Genomic DNA, 20,760 nt, shown 5'->3' with positions numbered 1-20,760 from the left:
CCTGTGGAATTCTCTGCCACACAGGGAAGTTGAGGCCAATTCATTAAGTATATTCAAGAAGGAGTTGGATATATTTCTTCAGGCTAAAGGGATCAAGTGATATGGGGATAAAGCAGGGACAGGGTACTGAATTTGGATGATCAGCCATGATCTCATTAAATGGCGGAGCAGGATCGAGAGGCCGAATGGCCTACACCTGCTCCTATCTTCTATGTATCTATGTTCAACATGGAGGAATACTGATTCATCAGCTGAGGGAGAGCAGTATGTGGTAATCAGCTGGAGGTTTCCTTGACCATGCTAGACCCCTCCTGATTTTGCACACATCTATCAAATCTCATCGCTATCTTCTCTACTCTGAGGAGAACAACGAAAACGTCTCAATCTATACACCTAACTGAAGTCCCTCATCCCCTGAAACAAGCTTGTAAATCTTTTCTGCCTTCACATTCTTCCTGAAATGTTGTGCCCAGAATCCTCCAGCTGAGGCCTAACCAATGATATATAAAGGTTCAGTATTACTTCCTTGATTTTGTACTCTATGCCTCTATTAATAAAGCCAAGGATCCCGTGTGCTTTTTAACAGCCTTCTTAACTTGTCCCGCCACATTCAGAGATAGATATTTACACCCCCAGGTCTCTCTGTTCCTGCACCCGATTTAAAATTGTATCATTTAGTTTGTATTGCCTCAGTTCAATCATCCCACCAAAATGGATCACTTCACACATCTGCTATGTCTCTGCCCATTTCATTATTTACGACAGTTCTGAGTTTCCTGTCATCTGCAGACTTTGATATTTTGCCCAGTATACCCAAGTCCAGGTAATTAATGTATATGAGAAAGAGCATTGGTCCTAATACCGACCCCTGGGGAACAGCACTGTATATTTCCCTCCAGTCTGAAAAATAACCGTTCACCACTATTTACAACTGACACACGTGCACAGCATCGTACTCATTCTATAAACACCCATTTTATATATAAACACCACACACATATACATAACAACAACAACAACTTGCATTTATGTAGCACCTTTAAAGTAGTAAAACGTCCAAAGGCGCTTCACAGGAGCGATTATCAGACAGAATTGTACACCGAGCCACATAAGGAGATATTAGCACAGGTGACCAAAAGCTTGGTCAAAGTGGTAGATTTTAAGGAGCGTCTTAAAGGAGGAAAGAGAGGCGGAGATGTTTAGGGAGGGAATTCCAGAGCTTAGGGCCTCGGCTCACACACACAGTTTGTATTTCTACACGGCCTTGTTTGCAGTTATGAATATTGCTTCCAGCCGCAAGTTTAATTGTTTTTCAGAAGCTGCTCGACCAGTTGTGTATTTGGAGCAGTTTCCCAGTTTATTTCCCTGTGATGTGATGATTGTGGGGGCTCGGTGTGTGTAATTGGACTTGCTGCAGTCAGCCGGCAGCAGGTGGTGAAAGCGGGCGTGAGACGGTGAGTGACAGGTGGGCGCTGCTTCTGATGCTGTCTGACACCCGGGGGACTCGAGTGGGCGGGGATTATAAAGCCCGTTCATTACTCCAAGGCAGGAGAAATGAAACAGTGTTTGATGAACGTGTATATATACAAACATCGCTGGTTGCAGTGTGGAGCTCGTGGCGCAACGGTACCGTGTCTGACTCCAGATCAGAAGGCTGTGTGTTCAAATCACGTCGAGGTCATCGTTTTTTTGGATAATCCCGTAATTAATATTTTCTTTGCTGTTTCACGATAACCAGACCCTTGCTCTAAAGTCTGTCTCACTGTTTCCCCAGTGTCAGGGAGTGAAGCGCCTGATGCCCTCATGTATTTAATTTTACTATTCACAAATACAGTTATTCGTTCAAAGTCAACCTGCAGGTGGCCACACATAGAATAAACAGAGCCAGAGAGACAGACAGAATCGGGAAACACCGGGAAATCGGCAAGAGATATTGACAAGCAGATGTTTCCGAGACCAGAAACTGTCATCATTGATGAAGAACTGGATCCGGTCCCAAAAACTATCAGCACAGAGCTGGATATACTGGGTTTATAAAGATTGCTGATATTGACAGCCCACCTGTCCTCTCTTGGCACTTGGTTCTACCCATAGCCCTGAATAAAGAAGGTAATGACATGGGGAGTGGATTACCTGAAGAAACTGAAGATGAGAACTCTACTTCTCAGATTGCTGGAAAGATGCCATAGTTTTGTGTCTAAAAGCGCTTTGCGATCAGAACATTGCCTGAAGCCCTTTGGTTAATGAAAGGGCTTTTGATGCTTGATTTTCTTACACACCTTGGAATTCAGGAGAACCTGGTTCATGGTTTGCAGGACAAGTTAAACCCCTGGAGCGGAGCCACCAGGCACCTGGCTGCAAGCAGCGACAAAGACGTTCAAAGTGATCAGACCCGGCGAGCTCAGTTGCCAGAATGTGAGACTCTTAATTTCAATGTTCGTTAGTTCGAACCCCACGTTGGGCGAAAGCATTTTGAAAAACTTTATGTTGCTTTCACGGGAAAGCATAATTAATTAACCAATAATCTTCTTTTGCACAATGAAAGAAATGCTAACAGTGGTAGAGTCGATAGTTCAATAATTTGTACCGTTGCCCTTATCTCATTATACACACTGAACCTTAGGAGTCTGGTTTAAAAATGGTCACTGCTGATGACACCAGGAATCTGGGGAGCTTTGGTCAAATTTTACAGGACCGGTTATTTCTACCGTGCACAGAAAATAGAATCAGTAGTGAACATAAAATCCCATTGAGCTGAATTTCAGATTCAACGCAATCAGCTGAGAAATAAAGTGAAATTAATTTACAGTGAAAAGATTTGGAAGTAAGTGTTACTCGTATTTCTGCCTTTAATTCAAGTTTGTGGCGTCTGACTCCCTTTCACGTCTCTGACTAAGAAAGGAGGGGCTTGACGTTGACCAGACTGCACGGGCCCTGATATATGTGAGCTCATCCTTTATATTGAGTTGTTTCCCACTTTTTTTTATTGGTGTCAGCTTTAGCTCAGCGGTTACTTCGCTACTACCTGTTTAAATTTTAAGCACTGTCTTACCGCGGGCGCTGCCCAGCGTTTGTATTGTCAGTTTCAATCCCCTTTTACATCGAAACACATTGTAACCGTGATTTTAATTTAGCAGTGTGAAATTTTTCCAGGACAACTTTAAACGATTCATAACCGATTCCTTTCAACACTTTGACCCGGGTTCGATTCCCGGTTAGGGAATTAATTTTGATATCACCGTTTTAAATAAATTAATGCGAAGTAATTTTATTAAATTAATAACATGCATCTAATGTGATAAAATAAGAATTGATTTAATAACCATTATTGAACCAATAACTTCCTTTTGCAGAATGAAATATATTAAAATATGCTTACTGAGGGACAGTCGAAATAGAGTGAATTATTTTGCTCTTGCATGTGCTGAACTTTTAACCCATATCTCATTTTACACATCGTATTTTAGGAGAATGCTTTCAAATGTTCATTGCTTGTGAGAGCAGGGATCTGGGGCAACTTCTGTTAAATTAAACAGGACCGGCTATTTCACAGAAAAAAAAATTCTCTGCCAATGTTTTCAGATCATAGACTGACCGATCTTTCTTAGTGGATGACTTGACATTTGCCCACATTGACCTCCATTAATCACATTTCAGGGGAGATTTAAGAGAGTTGTTCAAAATTATGGGGGAAACAGTTTCCACTGGCATGAGTGTCAGCAGGGCTATGGGGGAAGAGCAGCGGAGTGGGACTATTTGGATAGCTCTTTCAAAGGTACAACATCAATTGTTCATTTTAATCTGCGACTGAGAGATTTTTGTTAAACAAAGGTATTTAGGGATAATTCAAGTCAGTGAGACCCTTCATAATTGTTTCAATCATCATTAATCAACCCACAACATTGTGTTGCTCACTGCAGGAATTAATAACAAGTTTACTGGGTGACAGACAAACTGCGATAACTTATTATAGAATCATAGAATCAGACAGCACAGAAGGAGGCCATTCGGCCCATAGTGCCTGTGCCTCTTTGAAAGAGCAATCCAATTATTCCCACTGCCCTGCTCTTTTCCCAAAGCCCTGCAAGTGTTTCTTTTTCGATTTCCTTCCCCTTTGAAAGTTAATATTGAATCTGCTTCCACCACCATGTCAGGCAGAAAAATATTGACGTTAATATTATCCGAGGCCCATTTCACACAGTAATTTCCATGCTTTGCATGTCATGAATTTGTTCCCTTCTCATTTTATACACTTTATTTTAGCAGTTTGCTCTGCAAACCATGAACCAGGTTCTCCTGAATTCCAAGGTGTGTAAGGAAATCTAGCTCACCTGTCAGTCACTGTCTCTGGCACGCTTTCACCACCTGCTGCCGGTGGACTGCAGCAAATCCAGTTACACACACCGAGCCCCCACAATCATCACATCACAGGGAAATAAACTGGGAAACTGCTCAAAATACACAACTGGTCGAGCAGCTTCTGAACAACAATTAAACTTGCGGCGTATGGACAATATTCAGAACTGTGAACCAGGCCGTGTAAAAATAAAAACAGTGTCATAGAATCATAGATTCAACATTAACTTTCAAATGGGAAATGTAGTTGAAAAAGAAACACTTGCAGGGCTATGGGGAAAGAGCAGGGCAGTGGGACTAATTGAATAGTTCTTTCAAAGAGCCGGCACAGGCACGATGGGGCTTAATGGGTTCCTTCTGTGCTGTCTGGTTCTACAAAAATGTTACTAAAGTTTGACTCTCACCTGGAAAACATGTTAGCATTCCCTTCAGTGTGCAACAAAAAGCAGTGGGTCGATTAAGAGAATTATTAAGTGTCTAACAGACTTGAATTATTTTATTAAACAGTTTTGTAAGAACCAATGGGTCGCGGCAATGAGAGCGCCGAATCCTAACCACTAGACCACCAGGGAACACTTGTACAAACTGCAATATCTCGCAGATCCTTGCTCGCTTACTACCAGCAGATCAAAACCGTATTTTAGTTTTGGTCACCTTACCTGTTGAAGGATATACTTGCCTTAGATGGGGTGTGAGAAGGTTCAGCAGACTGATTCCTGCAATGAGAGGGCTGTCCTATGAGGAGCGATTGAGTAGAGTGGGCCTATACTCGCTGGGGTTTAGAAGAACGAGAGGTGATCTCAGTGAATCATACAATCATACAGCTACTTATGCAACTGCCTTTTGAAAACCACGATAGAACCTGCCTTCAGCACCCTTTCAGGCAGTGCATTCCGGATCCTACGATCGATAACCGTAAACCAAGTCTGACAGTGGCACAGTAATTAGTGAGGATAGGCGCAGAAAATTGCAAAGGGACATTGATTGAGTGGGAAAACTGGAGGCATCTGATTCAGAAGATTCGGGGGCGACCTGGAAATTCGAGAGTTTAATGATTTTGAAAGGAACATTTTTGACTTGTGCAGTTTCGGTTAGAGAAATGTTAGTGAAAGGAAATTATTCCAGAATCTGGAATTCAGCATTTCACCTTCTCGCTGAACAGTTCTTTCTGGATGGTTAGCTAAGCAGAGGTTTCCGTAGTGTAGCGGTTTATCATGTTCACCCCACAGGCGAAAAGTCTCCGGCTCGATCCTGGGGGGAAACATTATGTTCTAGAATTGGTGCGTGGTTCAAACTGAAAATAAACCTTTCCTATTTCAATTTAATAAAAATGAACAATGGAAGAAATCATATTGTAATTATAAAGGAATAAAATAAAATATTTCATAGAGGCTGTACATTATCTGATCCTGGACCATTCTTCACAGACTCAAACTCAGCACAGATACCGACAGTGTCCCTCCCTCACTCCCGTTTCCTGCCCTGATGGTGCAGAAAGCCCCTCTCAAAGCTGCACAATCGACCGTTTTCAGAGGATCCGCGGGACAACTTTAAAGGATCCTGCAGCGTCGCCTCAGCTAATAACCATAAATCGTCACCATATTTCAGACACCGCATCAACCCCGTCCATTTCAGTCGAAGTCGTCTTAATTTCCACCAAGTAACCTCCCAAGCACTGAAAATTAACTTTTATAAGTGTGGAATCTCATTCCTTCAGATATAAATTGTTGTTGAAGTTTTTAGATATTCTAAAAATGTATTTACTTTTGTCTCTTTCTTTTCTCCCTCTTAATCCAACATTTATTTTCCTCTCTTTATTTCTCTTTCTGTGCCTGATTGGACATTGAATTCCCTATTCTAATTGACTCTTCCTGGTTCAGATTCTGCGCTGCTCATTAACGATTTTTCAATCAATTAATTATGGGGTATGGCGGCGTAGTGATTATGTTACTCGACCTGTAATCCAGAGGAAAAGTGGTATGGTGGGGAGAAAATTGTCCAGTGCTTGCTGGTGGAGAGGTTTGCCTTGAGGGGGCAGCGATGAATCGCCATTGCAGTGCTGGTCCCGCCACAAACTGTTCCTCAGCCGCAGACTTCATGATGATCTGGAGACCTGAGCTCACAATCCCACCACGGCAGATCGTGGAAGGATTAAAATCGGGGATGTGTAAGAGCCCAGAATTGGAGGAGTGCAGTGATCACAGAGGGTGTAGGGCTGGAGAAGGTTACAGAGATAGAGAGGGGCGAGTCCATGGAGGGATTTCAAAACAAGGAAGAGAATTTGAAAATTGAGTTGTCACCTGGTTGGGAGCCAATGTAGGTGAGTGAGAGCTGGGGTGATGGGTAAACGGGACCTGGTGCGAGTTAGGATACGGGCAGCAGAGGATTGGATGAGCTGAAGTTTATGGAGGGAGGATGATGGGAGGCCTTCCAGGTGTACATTAGAATCGTTAAGTCTGGAGGTGACAAAGGCAAGGATGAGGGTTTCAGCAGCAGAGCAGCGGCGGAGTCGGGCGACGTTACAGAGGTGGAAGTAGACCGTCTTGGGCGGAAGCTGATCTCAGTGTCAAATGCGGCACCAAGGTTGCAAGCTGTCTGGTTCAGTCTCAGTGGCCAGGGATTGGGATGAAGTCGGTGGCTCGGGAACGGAGTTTGTGTCGGGGACCAGCACTGCAAGGGCGATACATCACTGCCCTCTCAAGGCTACTTGCAAACCTCGCCCAGCAGCAATATTGGAAGAACTGGACAATTTTAACTCCACCATTCCATTCCCGCCTTTTCTCATCCAAACCTTCAGCTTTGACATTTTCCCGCTGCTGAGCAGCCAATTCCAATTACTTTTATAACAGCTGGGATAAGAGGGAACCAGGTTCCACCGAGATTTGAACTCGGATTGCTGGATTCAAAGTCCAGAGTGCTCACCATTACACCATGGAACCCTTACACACTATTCTGAGCCTAATTCGCTTTTTTCCAACTCACCTGCCATTCAGAGCTGCTGAGCATTTTCAGCAAATTCTGTTTTTATTTCAAACTTCCAGCATCCGCAGCATTTTGTCTTGTGTTTGAAAAGAGAACGGAATCCTGGGCTTTACAGACAGAGGCATAGAGGGCAAAAGGAAGGAAGTTATACCAAACCTTTGGAGTATTGTGTGTAATTCGGGCACTGCGCTTTAGGACGGATGCGAGATTCAGTTCCGTGGAGTAGTGGAGAAGAAGAGGTTGTTCTCCTCAGAGCAGAGAAGATAAGGGGAGATGTTGTCGACGTGTTCAACATCATGAAGAGTTTTAATAAAGTAAACAAGGAGAACATTTTCCGGCGGCAGAAGTGTTGCTAACCAGAAAACACATATTAAAGTGATTGGATAAAGTATCAGTAATAAGGTTCTCTCGGGCTTTTGTTGGCCGATTTACTGGTAAAGCTGGGAATTGAGGGGAAACTGGTTCATGGTTTGTAACACAAGCAGTGCGCGGGGTCAGACCGGCCCGGCTAGCTCAGTCGGTAGAGCCTGAGACTCTTAATCTCAGGGGCGGTTTGTGTTTCAAATTATTGGGCTGGTTTCACCGGCGATCCCCAGCACGAAATCCCCCGGCACCTCTCGGTCAATGACTCTTTCAAAAAATGCGATACAACAACATTATCAGGAAATCTGAAGTGTTTATAAACACCGGAAGCTGACACACCAGGGAAGACCTCACAGTCTTGGACACAGAGTGAAATACACTGAAGTGTTTATAAAAAGTTACAGAACACAACACATGTGTAAAATCCCCCGTTGTTTTCTCGGCCCTGATGGGTTGTGAAGGGAGAGACGGGCCGAAGTCCCACTGAGCCGCACTGACCCCGAGCCAAGGTGAAATTAAAATCAGTTCAATCTTTAGCAGTGGGCGGCTGGAGGGAGACAAGATTCCGGAGCTCGGAATCGCCTTTAAAATGAGCCCAAAAATTTAAAACGCAAACTCCCCGCCGTGGGGATGAAGTATCCGACACTCCAGCGACTGGGCTAGCCGGACTGGTCTGTCGCAAGGACCCTGCCTGTGCTCCAGTTTCCTCTCAATTCCCCGGTTTATCAGTAAATCCACCAGCAAAAGCCCGAGGGAACCTTATTACTGATTCATTGTCCAATTACTTGAATAGAAAGCGAGCGGAGGAGAAGGATTGAGAGCTTTTAGTGTGGGACAGAAGTGATGTTGTTTGACGGAGAAGCGACACAATCTCAATCAGTGCAGAGAGAGGTGAGTCAGCGGGTCACCTTCTCCCTTAACACATCCTTCTGACTCGCGGCTGACAAACTGAGCAGAGGTTTCGGGACTGCAGCAATTATCACGCTCGCCTTACACACGAAATGCCCTCGGTTCTGCTCCAGGGCGGGATGAATGATTTTGGAACTTGCTCCAGTTGAACCTCCAGGGGTGAGTTTCTTCCCCTGTGTAAAAGCGGCGACAATTGTCGGTCCCTGTTAAACTGAACAACAGCTGCAGCAGATTCCCGGTGTGACAAACACTGAACATTTTTAACCAACTGCTGTTTGAAAATTCTTCACAAGCAAAAGACAAAACACTTATGAAAGTTTTGCCTGTCACTCGGTGACCATGTTTGGATTTCCTTCAGTCTGAAACAAAAAGTTGATTCTTCAATTAGAACTATTGTCCATCTTTTTACACAGTTTAATGAGTTTTGTGAAAATCAAATAATAACGTGTATTAATACAAAAGTTAATCCCGGACCTGCATTTGCAGATCGCAGTTCTCTTCTGTGATGTTCTTGCTGCAACTAATTACGGCAGAGATTCCCGTAGTGTAGTGGTTATCACGTTTTGAAAACCTTCCCCATTAAAATTGAATTAATATAAGAAAATGGAAGAAATTATGTGCTGACATTTCAATAAAGTTAAAAATCTCAACGAACCCGTATATTTTCTCTGCACAATTCTGCACAGACTGACACTCAGCACAGATACCGACAGTGTCCCTGCCTCACTCCCGTTTCCTGCCCTGAAGGCGAAGAAAGCCCCTCTCAAAGCTGCACATTCAACTGGTTTCAGTGGATCCGCGGGAAACCTTGAAAGGATCCTGCAGCGTCGCCTCGGATAATAACGATAGATCGTCACCATATTTCACCCACCGCAGCAACCACGTCCATTTCAGTATGAGTCCCCTTTTTAACTCTTTCGCGCCAGGCAAACTGTTTGTACAAAATGACACTTTTTAGATGAGATCACAAAAGACGTGCTCGCGAAAGCACGACACCAAGAGCGGGTAGGCATCCACTTGAAATCGATTTCCTCCTGTGTTTTTCTCTGGATGTTGTCTCTCTCGGTGCCGGGCGAACAATTCATTGATGCATTTGTCCTGAACTGAAGCCTTTTGCCCATCTCGCGGTGTCAGAGCCGCTCTGTCTGTCTCGTACCTGCTTGTGACCTTTACCGGGAACAGGCCGCCTGTTCAACTTTCATCAGAAAAATCAGAAAGACAAATAAACAGAAAGATGTGTCTCTCAGCCCCGGTGGCAAAGGTGCAATGAATGTTAATCCAAATAAATCCCCCGTGAGATTCTGTGTGCATCGGCTTCCTTATAAAGTTTGTATTTGAAATGTGCGGGAAATGCGTAAAATTATGAAAATATTCCCATGTCCCGTACGGGGATCGAGCCCACGACCTTGGCGTTATTAGCACACTTTCATCACCAACTGAGCTATTTACAATTTACCCGTTGAGCAGGCCCGAACCGAGGCTGGGAGATTGTCTTTCAGGCTCACACTGGGTGACCGAGTTACTGCACAAACATTGAACAGACCACATCGCATAGACATTGTTCCTATATACAACTGGGCAGAGTTTAAATCGAAAGTAACAGTAAAAGAGCTCTTTAATCTAACAAACCTCATTCTAAAAATTATTATCGCACCATCGCTGAACAGTTCCTCCCTCAGTCCCGGTATAAAAACAGTTGGGGGGACGCTGCCTGGATTCGAACCGGCAGCAATCGGTTGGAGCGGGATCTAACGGGTCCGATACGGTTTTACTCCCATTCCTTTGGGAGACGCCTGTTCAGGAGTGGAAAACTTACTCTGATTCGCTCCTCTTAAAGTGAAGGAGGAAAATATAATTAAAACCTGCCGAAACCCGGGATTGAAACAAGGACCTTTAAAACGTTTTCCCAACTGAGCTATTTCGGCTTCACAGCAAATTAAATATTCTGTCATTCTTTCGGAGGATTTTCTAACCCCGGGAGGAATTGCCCCTCTCACTCATTCCTCACTTCGGTCAATGTGACCCGACCAGATCTAGGAGCTCAGGTTCTGTTAATGTAAAGCTGGAGTGTTGATAAAAATACAAAGCTGACACAGCACGGGGGACCTCACCATGTTGGACACAGCGTGAAATGCACTGAAATGTTCAAATAAAGTTACAGAGCACAACACATGTGTAAAATTCCCTGTTCTTTTCTCCACACTGATGGGTTGTGAAGGGAGAGACGGGCCGAAGTCTCACTGAGCCGCACTGATCACGAGACAAGGTGAAATTATGTCAAATTCAATCTTCAGCAGCGACATACTGGAGAGAGATCAGAGTCCCGAATCAAGGAGTAATGTTCGGATACTAATGTTGAATCTCATTGATATCAAACTCTCCTTGAATTCTCTGCTGGGGGATTCAGAGCTGGGGATCGCCTGTGTAATCAGCTGAAAACATTGAAATAACAACCTCAGTCCCTCCGACAATGAAGGTTACATTTCTTTAATTTGCACAAGTAAACAGAGTCTGGACAGTTGCTATCTTGCTCTCTGTGACCTGAGGTTTTATCTCGTAAACTCCGGCTTTAGTATATGTTGTAATCAATTTTTCTGCCAGTCTCTGTGGTGCAATCGGTTAGCGTGTTCGGCTGTTAATCGAAAAGTTGGTGGTTCGAACCCACCCAGTGAAGGTGTGTTAACCTATTCCAGGTTTTCAAAATGTGTATTTTGGCTGCAAGATCATGGGATATACTGCAGCACTGGGTACAATGTCGGTGAGTATGAGATCATCCATTGGGATCCGAGAAAGCCATTCCGTAACATTTTATTAATGGTGACTGACTAATCGGAACATGAGGAGGCCATTCAGCCCCTCAGCCTTGTTCCTTCATGATGTGCCTCAATGAATCCGAGACTCAACGTTAACGGAGCAAAGCAAGGCTTTTATTAACTCAGAAAGTAATACACAGTGGAGAAGTGTCTCTCATCCAGAGATCTGCTGTACTGCCTGTGAGACACGCTGGGGCCTGCTTAAGTAGGGGCCAGGTATGGGCGGAGCCCTACACACAATACAATACAGGTAAGGAAATGAAACTGAAACTAAACTCCCCTGCTTGTCACAGTCACAGGCACACTCAAACACAGAGAATACAGAGTGCCTGATGAATGGCATATTTCATCACATTCACCCCTTCTACAGATTTAGTCTGTTCGGGGGTTCGATAGTCCTCTGTGACCGACATTGCTGTTGTGGTGCCGCGGGTGTCGGCTGGGCCGCTCAAAGGGCCGCGTAGCTTTGATTAAGTGGGCTCTGTCTGGGTGGTAGAACCGAGGCTTGCATTCAGCGCAAGTGCGACAGTTCCTGGTCAGAGACCGAACTTCCTCAATCGAGTAGGGTAAGTTGCGGGACTTTATGAAGTGGAACAGCCGTGTGACCCCTGGGTGGCAGAGGTCGTTGTGGATGGGCTGTAGCCGATCCCCGGTGGCGCTGGTACACATCCCTCGTGAGAGGGCTTCGGGGGATTCGTTAAGGGCCCCTGGCCAGTAAATGATGTCATACTCGAAGGTGGAGAGCTCGATCCGCCACCTGAGAATCTTATCATTTTTAATCTTCCCCTTCTGTTTATTATAAACATAAACGCTACCGACCACTGGTCGATAAGTAGGGTGAAGCGTTTGCTGGCTAGGTAGTGGCGCACTGCCTCCACGATGGCTTGGGCCTCCTTTTCCACGGAGGAGTGTCTGATCTCGGGCCCTTGGAGGGTCCTCGAGAAGAAAGCTATGGGCCGCCCCACCTGGCTGAGGGTGGCCGCCAAGGCAAAGTCAGACGCATCACTTTCCACTTGAAAGGGAGTGTTCTCGTCCACTGCCTGTAGCGTGGCCCGCTCAATATCCCGCTTAATGCTTTTGAAGGCGGCATGGGCCTCAGCAGAGAGCGGAAAAGAGGATGCTTTCAAGAGGGGGCGGGCTTTGTTGGAGTAGTTGGGGACCCATTGGGCATAATAAGAAAATAACCCCAGGCACCTTTTCAGGGCTTTGGGAGTGTTGGGCAGGGGCAGCTCCCGTAGGGGGTGCAGTCGGTCGGGGTCTGGTCCGATTTCCCCATTCTCCACCACGCTGCCTAGTATGCAGAGGCGCGTGGTGTTGAAAATGCACTTGTCCTCGTTGTAAGTGAGGTTGCGTTTTTGTGCGGTTTTCAGGAACCTCTCGAGGTTTGAGTCGTGATCCTGCTGGTTGTGACCACAGATGGTGACGTTGTCGAGGTAGGGGAAGGTTGCCTGCAAGTGGTGGTCATCGACAATGCGGTCCATCTCCCTCTGGAAGACCGAGACCCCATTCGTCACCCCAAAGGGGACTCTGAGGAATTGGTAGAGGCGTCCGTTCGCCTCGAAGGTGGTGTACGGGCGGTCCTCTGGTCTGATAGGGAGCTGGTGGTACGCTGACTTGAGGTCGATGGTGGAGAACACCCGGTATTGGGCAATTTGGTTCACCATTTCTGATATGCGGGGTAGCGGGTAGGTGTCTAGTTGGGTGTATATGCTGATCGTTTGGCTATAGTCGATCACCATCCGTTTCTTCCCGCTACCCCTCACCACCACCACTTGGGCGCAACACGGGCTGTTGCTATGTTCAATAACGCGCTCCCTCAGCAGCCTGTCCACCTCCGTCACGATAAACCGCCTGTCCTCCCAGCTGTACCTCCTGCTTTTGGTCGCTATTGGCCGGCAGTTGGGAGTAAGGTTCGCGAATAGCGAAAGCGGCTTTACCTTCAGGGTAGCCAGACCGCACACTGTGAGGGGCGGCTGGGACCCACCGTAATTGAGCGTGATGCTTTGGTGGTGGCACTGGAAATCCAGGCCCAAGATCACGCTTGCACATAGACTCTTCATGATTAGTAATTTAAAATTATCGTATACAGTTCCGTTAATGGACAATTGTACCGTGCAGTAACCCATAATGGTCGATGTCTGGGTTTTATCAGCCATAGAGATGGTGCCCCGAGCAGGGACCACCATTAGAGAGAGTTGTTGTGCTAGTTCAGGGTGGATAAAACTCTCCGTGTTTCCACTGTCAATTAAACATTTAACCCCGCACCCGTTTACCTCGATGTCCACCATTCATTTGGATAGCGGGTGCGGTCTGGTCTGGTCCACTTTGACCGATGCCACTGTAGGGCCCTGATCGAGACAAGATGGCGTCCACGCTGTCTGCTCACAAGATGGCGGACCCCACGAGGTCGGGCCGCTCCCACGGCGCACACGCAGCGGTGGCGGGTTTACCAGCGGCGTTTCCTCTGCACACCTTCCCGAAGTGCCCCTTCTTACCGCACTTAAAGCAGGTGGTGCCTTTCGCCGGGCACAGGTTTCTGGTGTGCTTCGGCTGCCCACAGAAGTAGCAGTTGGGGCCCCGACACGTCGCGGCTGTCGTAGGGCTTCTGGGGGGAGAGCGGGGCCCCGACGGTGTCGGGCTGCCGGGCGGGGAAGATGCCTTCCAAGATGGCGGCGCCCTTGGTGCACACGTGGCGGCGTGGACGGCGTGGGCTGAAGAGTAGGCACCCAAGTTTCTCTGGGCCACAGCCAGGGATCGCGCTGTGTCCACAGCCTGTTTCAGGTCCAATCCCGTTTTTTCCAGTAGTCTCTGCCGGATGTAAGTAGAGCTGAGGCCTGCGATAAAGGCATCACGAACAAGCTCGTCAGTGTACACTGCGGCTTTTACATCTTGGCACTTGCAGTCTTTGCCAAGCGTTTTCAGGGTGACTAGGAACTCATCCAGCGATTCCCCAGGTCGCTGTGTGCGAGTAGCGAGCAGATGCCTAGCATACACCTCGTTCGTAGGCTGCTGGTAATGCACCTTTAGGATGTCGCAGGCGGCCGGGTACGTGTCGGCGTCTTGGATGAGGGGGTAAACCCGGTGGCTTACCCAATTCCGCAGGATTCCGAGTTTCATACTTTCAGCATCCGTAGCGTCTGTGATGGCTGCGCAATTGTCCAGGAAGAATTCCATACACTTAAACCAGTGTCCGAATCGTGCCGATGCGTCCAAAGCATGCGGGTCCAAATCCAAACATTCGGGTTTCAAGAGTTGATCCATTGCGTTGAAAATTGAGTTAATAAAATTGATGTGCCTCAATGAATCCGAGACTCAACGTTAACGGAGCAAAGCAAGGCTTTTATTAACTCAGAAAGTAATACACAGTGGAGAAGTGTCTCTCATCCAGAGTTCTGCTGTACTGCCTGTGAGACACGCTGGGGCCTGCTTAAGTAGGGGCCAGGAATGGGCGGAGCCCTACACACAATACAATACAGGTAAGGAAATGAAACTGAAACTAAACTCCACTGCTTGTCACAGTCACAGGCTCAATCAAACACAGAGAATACAGAGTGCCTGATGAATGGCATATTTCATCACACTTCATTCAATTAGATCCTGGATAATCTGTATCTCAGCTGCATTGGCCCGCCTTGGTTCCATATCCAGTTTCACCAGTTTGGAATGGTCTCATTTTTAGTTGCGCCTGGTGCCGCTCCTGTCCTGCTCTTCTGCACATCTCACTGAACCAGGTTTGGACCCTTGGCTTGAGGGTAATGGTAGAGTGATGGATCTGCCCGACCAGATTGAGGTTGAATACAATTCTGCTGCTGCTGATGGCCCAGAATTGCACAGAGAAACTATACGTGTTTTAAGAGATTTTATTTTATTCATCGTTAACCACAAACTTAATTAACTTATTCATGTTAATTCATTTTTAATGGGGAATATTTTACAAAATGTTTCCGACCCTAAGTGGTGGAACCGGAGACACTCAATGTTTTCAAGGGAAGACTGGATAGGCACTAGAGGGAAATAAACTTGCAGGGCTACGGGGAGAGAGCAGGAAATGAGACTGACTGGGTTGCTCGACAGAGAGCCGGCACGGACTCAATGGTCCGAATGGCCCCCTTCTGTCCTGTTTTGACTCACTGATCTTGAGCCAATAACTTTCTTTTGCAGAATGAAATACATTAAAATATGGTTACTGAGGGATAGTCGAAATACAGCGAATTATTTTGCTCTTGCATGTGCTGAACTTTTAACCCATATCTCATTTTACACATCGTATTTTAGGAGAATGCTTTCAAATGTTCATTGCTTGTGAGAGCAGGGATCTGGGGCAACTTCTGTTAAATTAAACAGGACCGGCTATTTCACAGAAAAAAAATATTCTCTGCCAATGTTTTTAGATTATAGACTGACCAATCTTTCTTAGTGGATGACTTGACATTTGCCCACATTGACCTCCATTAATCCCATTTCAGGGGAGATTTAAGAGAGTTGTTCAAAATTATGGGGAAAACAGTTTCCACTGGCAGGAGTGTCAGCAGGGCTATGGGGGAAGAGCAGTGGAGTGGGACTATTTGGATAGATCTTTCAAAGGTACAACATCATTTGTTCATTTTAATCTGCGATTGAGAGAATTTAGTTAACCGAAGGTAGTTAGGGATAATTCAAGTCTGTGAGAACCTTCATAATTGATTCAATCATCATTAATCAACCCACAACATTGTGTTGTTCACTGCAGGAATTAATAACAAGTTTACTGGGTGACAGACAAACTGCGATAATTATTATAGAATCATAGAATCAGACAGCACAGAAGGAGGCCATTCGGCCCATAGTGGCTGTGCCTCTTTGAAAGAGCGATCCAATTATTCCCACTGCCTACTCTTTTCCCAAAGCCCTGCAAGCGTTTCTTTTTCAATTTCCTTCCCCTTTGAAAGTTAATATTGAATCTGCTTCCACCACCATGTCAGGCAGAAACATATTGACATTAATATTATCCGAGGCCCATTTCACACAGTAATTTCCATGCTTTGCATGTCATGAATTTGTTCCCTTCTCATTTTACACACTTTATTTTAGCAGTTTGCTCTGCAAACCATGAACCAGGTTCTCCTGAATTCCAAGGTGTGTAAGGAAATCTAGCTCACCTGTCAGTCACTGTCTCTGGCCCGCTTTCACCACCTGCTGCCGGTGGACTGCAGCAAATCCAGTTACACACACCGAGCCCCCACAATCATCACATCACAGGGAAATAAACTGCGAAACTGCTCTAAATACACAACAGGTCGAGCAGCTTCTGAACAACAATTAAACTTGCGGCGTATGGACAATATTGAGAACTGTGAACCAGGCCGTGTAAAAATAAAAACAGTGTCATAGAATCATAGATTCAACATTAACTTTCAAATGGGAAATATAGTTGAAAAATAAACACTTGCAGGGCTATGGGGAAAGAGCAGGGCAGTGGGACTCATTGAATAGTTCTTTCAAAGAGCCGGCACAGGCACGATGGGGCTTAATGGGTTCCTTCTGTGCTGTCTGATTCTACATAAATGTTACTAAAGTTTGACTCTCACCTGGAAAACATGTTAGCATTCCCTTCAGTGTGCAACAAAAAGCAGTGGGTCGATTAAGAGAATTATTAAGTGTCTAACAGACTTGAATTATTTTATTAAACAGTTTTGTGAGAACCAATGGGTCGCGGCGATGAGAGCACCGAATCCTAACCACTAGACCACCAGGGAACACTTGTACAAACTGCAATATCTCGCAGATCCTTGCTCGCTTACAACCAGCAGATCAAAACCGTATTTTAGTTTTGGTCACCTTACCTGTTGAAGGATATACTTGCCATAGATGGGGTGTGAGATGCTTCACTAGAATGATTCCTGCAATGAGAGGGCTGTCCTATGAGGAGCGATTGAGTAGATTGGGCCTATACTCTCTCGAGTTGAGAAGAACGAGAGGTGATCTCAGTGAATCATACAATCATACAGTTACTTATGCAACTGCCTTTTGAAAACCACGATTGAATCTGCCTCCAGCACCCTTTCAGCCAGTGCATTCCAGATCCTACGATCGATAACTGTAAACCAAGTCTGACAGTGGCACAGTAATTAGTGAGGATAGGAGCAGAAAATTGCAAAGGGACATTGATTGAGTGGGAAAACTGGAGGCATCTGATTCAGAAGATTCGGGGGCGACCTGGAAATTCGAGAGTTTAATGATTTTGAAAGGAACATTTTTGACTTGTGCAGTTTCGGTTAGAGAAATGTTAGTGAAAGGAAATTATTCCAGAATCTGGAATTCAGCATTTCACCTTCTCGCTGAACAGTTCTTTCTGGATAACAACAGAAAATGCTGGAAAAACTCAGCAAGTCAGGCAACATCCGTGGAGAGAAATTTGAGTTGACGTTTCGGGTTTGACCCTTCTTCAAAACTGGAGAGAAAAGGAACTAGATCGAAGGCAGGGCTGCGATCGGACAAAAGAATAAAAGAACCAAAAGAAGTAAAAGAGATTAGAAGCTACACGAGATGGTAATAGGCTGTGATTAGGTGTAAAGTGTACTGGCAGGGCAAAAGATAGCTGCCAGGTGTGAGAGAGAAACAAAAGGAAAGGGGGGGGGAAAGGAAAGGAGTGGAAAAATATAAGTGAAAATGAAATAGGGGCCGAGGTTATGATCTGAAATTGTTGAACTCGATATTGAGACCGGAAGGCTGCAGAGTGCCTAATCGGAAGATGAGGTGCTGTTCCTCGAGTTTACATTGAGCTTCCGTGGAACAGTACAAGAGGCCAAGGACGGTGAGGTCCGAGTGGGAATGGAGCGGTGAATTGAAATGACAGGCGACTGGAAGCTCGGGGTCACCCTTACGGACTGAACGGAGGTGTTCCGCAAAGCGGTCACCCAATCTGCGTTTGGTCTCCCCAATGTAGAGGAGACCGCATCGTGAGCAGCGAATACAGTATACTAGATTGCGAGAAGTACAAGTAAATCGCTGTTTCACCTGGAAGGGGTGTTTGGGGCCCTGGACAGTGGGGAGGGGGGAGGTATAGGGGCAGGTGTTACATCTCCTCCGCTTGCACGGGAAGGTGCCAGGCGAAGGGGAAGGGCTGTTTGGGGTGATAGAGGAGTGGACTAGGGTGTCTCGGAGAGAGCGGTCCCTGCAGAATGCTGAAAGGGGAGGGGAGGGGAAGATATGTTTGGTGGTGGGATCACTTTGGAGGTAGCGGAAATGCCGGAGGATGATCCGTTGAATGTGGAGGCTGGTGGGGTGAAAGGTGAGGACAAGGGGAACCCTATCGTGGTTCCGGGAGGGAGGGGCAGGGGTGAGGGCAGAGGTGCGGGAGATAGAACTGACACGGTCGAGGGCAGTGTCAACCACGGTAGAGGGGAATCCTCGGTTGCGGAAAAAGGAAGACATGTCTGAAGCACTGGTGTGGAAGGTGGCATCGTCGGAGCAGATACGGCGGAGGCGGAGAAACTGGGAGAATGGAATAGAGTCCTTACAGGAAGCGGGGTGGGAGGAAGTGTAGTCCAGGTAGCTGTGGGAGTCAGTGGGCTTGTAGTAAATATTGGTCGATAACCTATCCCCAGAGATGGAGACGGAGAAGTCGAGGAAGGGAAGGCAAGAGTCAGAGATGGACCATGTGAAGGTGAGGGAAGGGTGGAAATTGGAGGCAAAGTGAATGAAATTGTCAAGTTCGGGACGAGAGCAGGAAACGGCACCGATACAGTCATCAATGTATCGGAAAAAGAGGTGAGGGAGGGGACCCGAGTAGGACTGGAACAAAGATTGTTCCACATAGCCCACGAAAAGGCAGGCATAGCTAGGACCCATGCGGGTACCCATGGCAACACCTTTGATTTGGAGGAAATGAGTGGAGTTAAAGGAGAAGTTGTTCAATGTGAGAAAAAGTTCAGCCAGGCGGAGGAGGGTCGTGGTGGATGGGGACTGGTCGGGCCTCTGTTCGAGGAAGAAGCGGAGTGCCCTCAGGCCATCCTGGTGGGGGATGGAGGTGTAGAGGGATTGTACGTCCATGGTGAAAAGGAAGCGGTTGGGGCCATGAAACTGGAAACTGTTAAAGTGGCGGAGGGCGTCCGAAGAGTCGCGGATGTAGGTGGGAAGAGACTGGACAAGGGGAGAAAAGATAGAGTCAAGATAGGAAGAGATAAGTTCCGTAGGGCAAGAACAGGCTGAAACGATGGGTCTACCAGGGCAGTCCTGTTTGTGGATCTTGGGAAGGAGGTAGAAGCGGGCTGTGTGGGGTTGGGGAACTATGAGGTTGGTGGCAGCGGGGGGAAGATCTCCAGAGGAGATGAGGTCAGTGACAGTCTTGGAAACGGTGGTTTGATGTTCGGTAGTGGGGTCATGGTCCAGGTGGAGGTAGGAGCAGGTGTCGGAGAGTTGGCGTTCAGCTTCCGCTAGGTAGAGGTCAGTACGCCAAACAACAACAGCACCACCCTTGTCAGCGGGTTTAATGACAATGTCAGGGTTGGATCTAAGAGAATGGAGTGCTGCAAGTTCAGAGGGAGGTAGGTTGGAGTTAATTGTTGAACTCGATATTGAGACCGGAAGGCTGCAGAGTGCCTCCACTCCTTTCCTTTCCCCCCCCCCTTTCCTTTTGTTTCTCTCTCACACCTGGCAGCTATCTTTTGCCCTGCCAGTACACTTTACACCTAATCACAGCCTATTACCATCTCGTCTAGCTTCTAATCTCTTTTACTTCTTTTGGTTCTTTTATTCTTTTGTCCGATCGCAGCCCTGCCTTCGATCTAGTTCCTTTTCTCTCCAGTTTTGAAGAAGGGTCAAACCCGAAACGTCAACTCAAATTTCTCTCCACAGATGTTGCCTGACTTGCTGAGTTTTTCCAGCATTTTCTGTTGTTATTTCGGATTTCCAACATCTGCAGTATTTTGCTATCGTTCTAGTTCTTTCTGGATGTTTAGCTAAGCAGAGGTTTCCGTAGTGTAGCGGTTTATCATGTTCACCTCACAGACGAAAAGTCTCCGGCTCGATCCTGGGGGGAAACATTATGTTCTAGAATTGGTGCGTGGTTCAAACTGAAAATAAACCTTTCCTATTTCAATTTAATAAAAATGAACAATGGAAGAAATCATATTGTAATTATAAAGGAATAAAATAAAATATTTCATAGAGGCTGTACATTATCTGATCCTGGACCATTCTTCACAGACTCAAACTCAGCACAGATACCGACAGTGTCCCTCCCTCACTCCCGTTTCCTGCCCTGATGGTGCAGAAAGCCCCTCTCAAAGCTGCACAATCGACCGGTTTCAGAGGATCCGCGGGACAACTTTAAAGGATCCTGCAGCATCACCATATT

The 20,760-nt window shown here is 46.3% G+C and overlaps 2 non-coding genes across 2 annotated transcripts; one reads left to right on the top strand and one right to left on the bottom strand.

Moving 5' to 3' along the window:
* Window positions 1-1,609: 1,609 nt before the first annotated feature.
* On the top strand, window positions 1,610-1,681 carry trnaw-cca (transfer RNA tryptophan (anticodon CCA)). The gene has a single exon. It is a non-coding gene; the product is annotated as a tRNA-Trp (tRNA).
* Window positions 1,682-7,223: 5,542 nt separating this feature from the next.
* Window positions 7,224-7,295, bottom strand: trnaq-uug (transfer RNA glutamine (anticodon UUG)). The gene has a single exon. It is a non-coding gene; the product is annotated as a tRNA-Gln (tRNA).
* Between the last annotated feature and the right edge of the window lie 13,465 nt (window positions 7,296-20,760).

The sequence above is a fragment of the Somniosus microcephalus genome, unplaced genomic scaffold, assembly GCF_052327205.1.
Source record: "Somniosus microcephalus isolate GS21.2 unplaced genomic scaffold, FLI_Smic_1.0 unresolved_chr4, whole genome shotgun sequence".
In the NCBI taxonomy this organism is placed as follows: Eukaryota; Metazoa; Chordata; class Chondrichthyes; order Squaliformes; family Somniosidae; genus Somniosus; species Somniosus microcephalus.
Note: the sequence above shows the minus strand (reverse complement) of the source record. Positions and strands in the feature narration are given on the sequence as shown.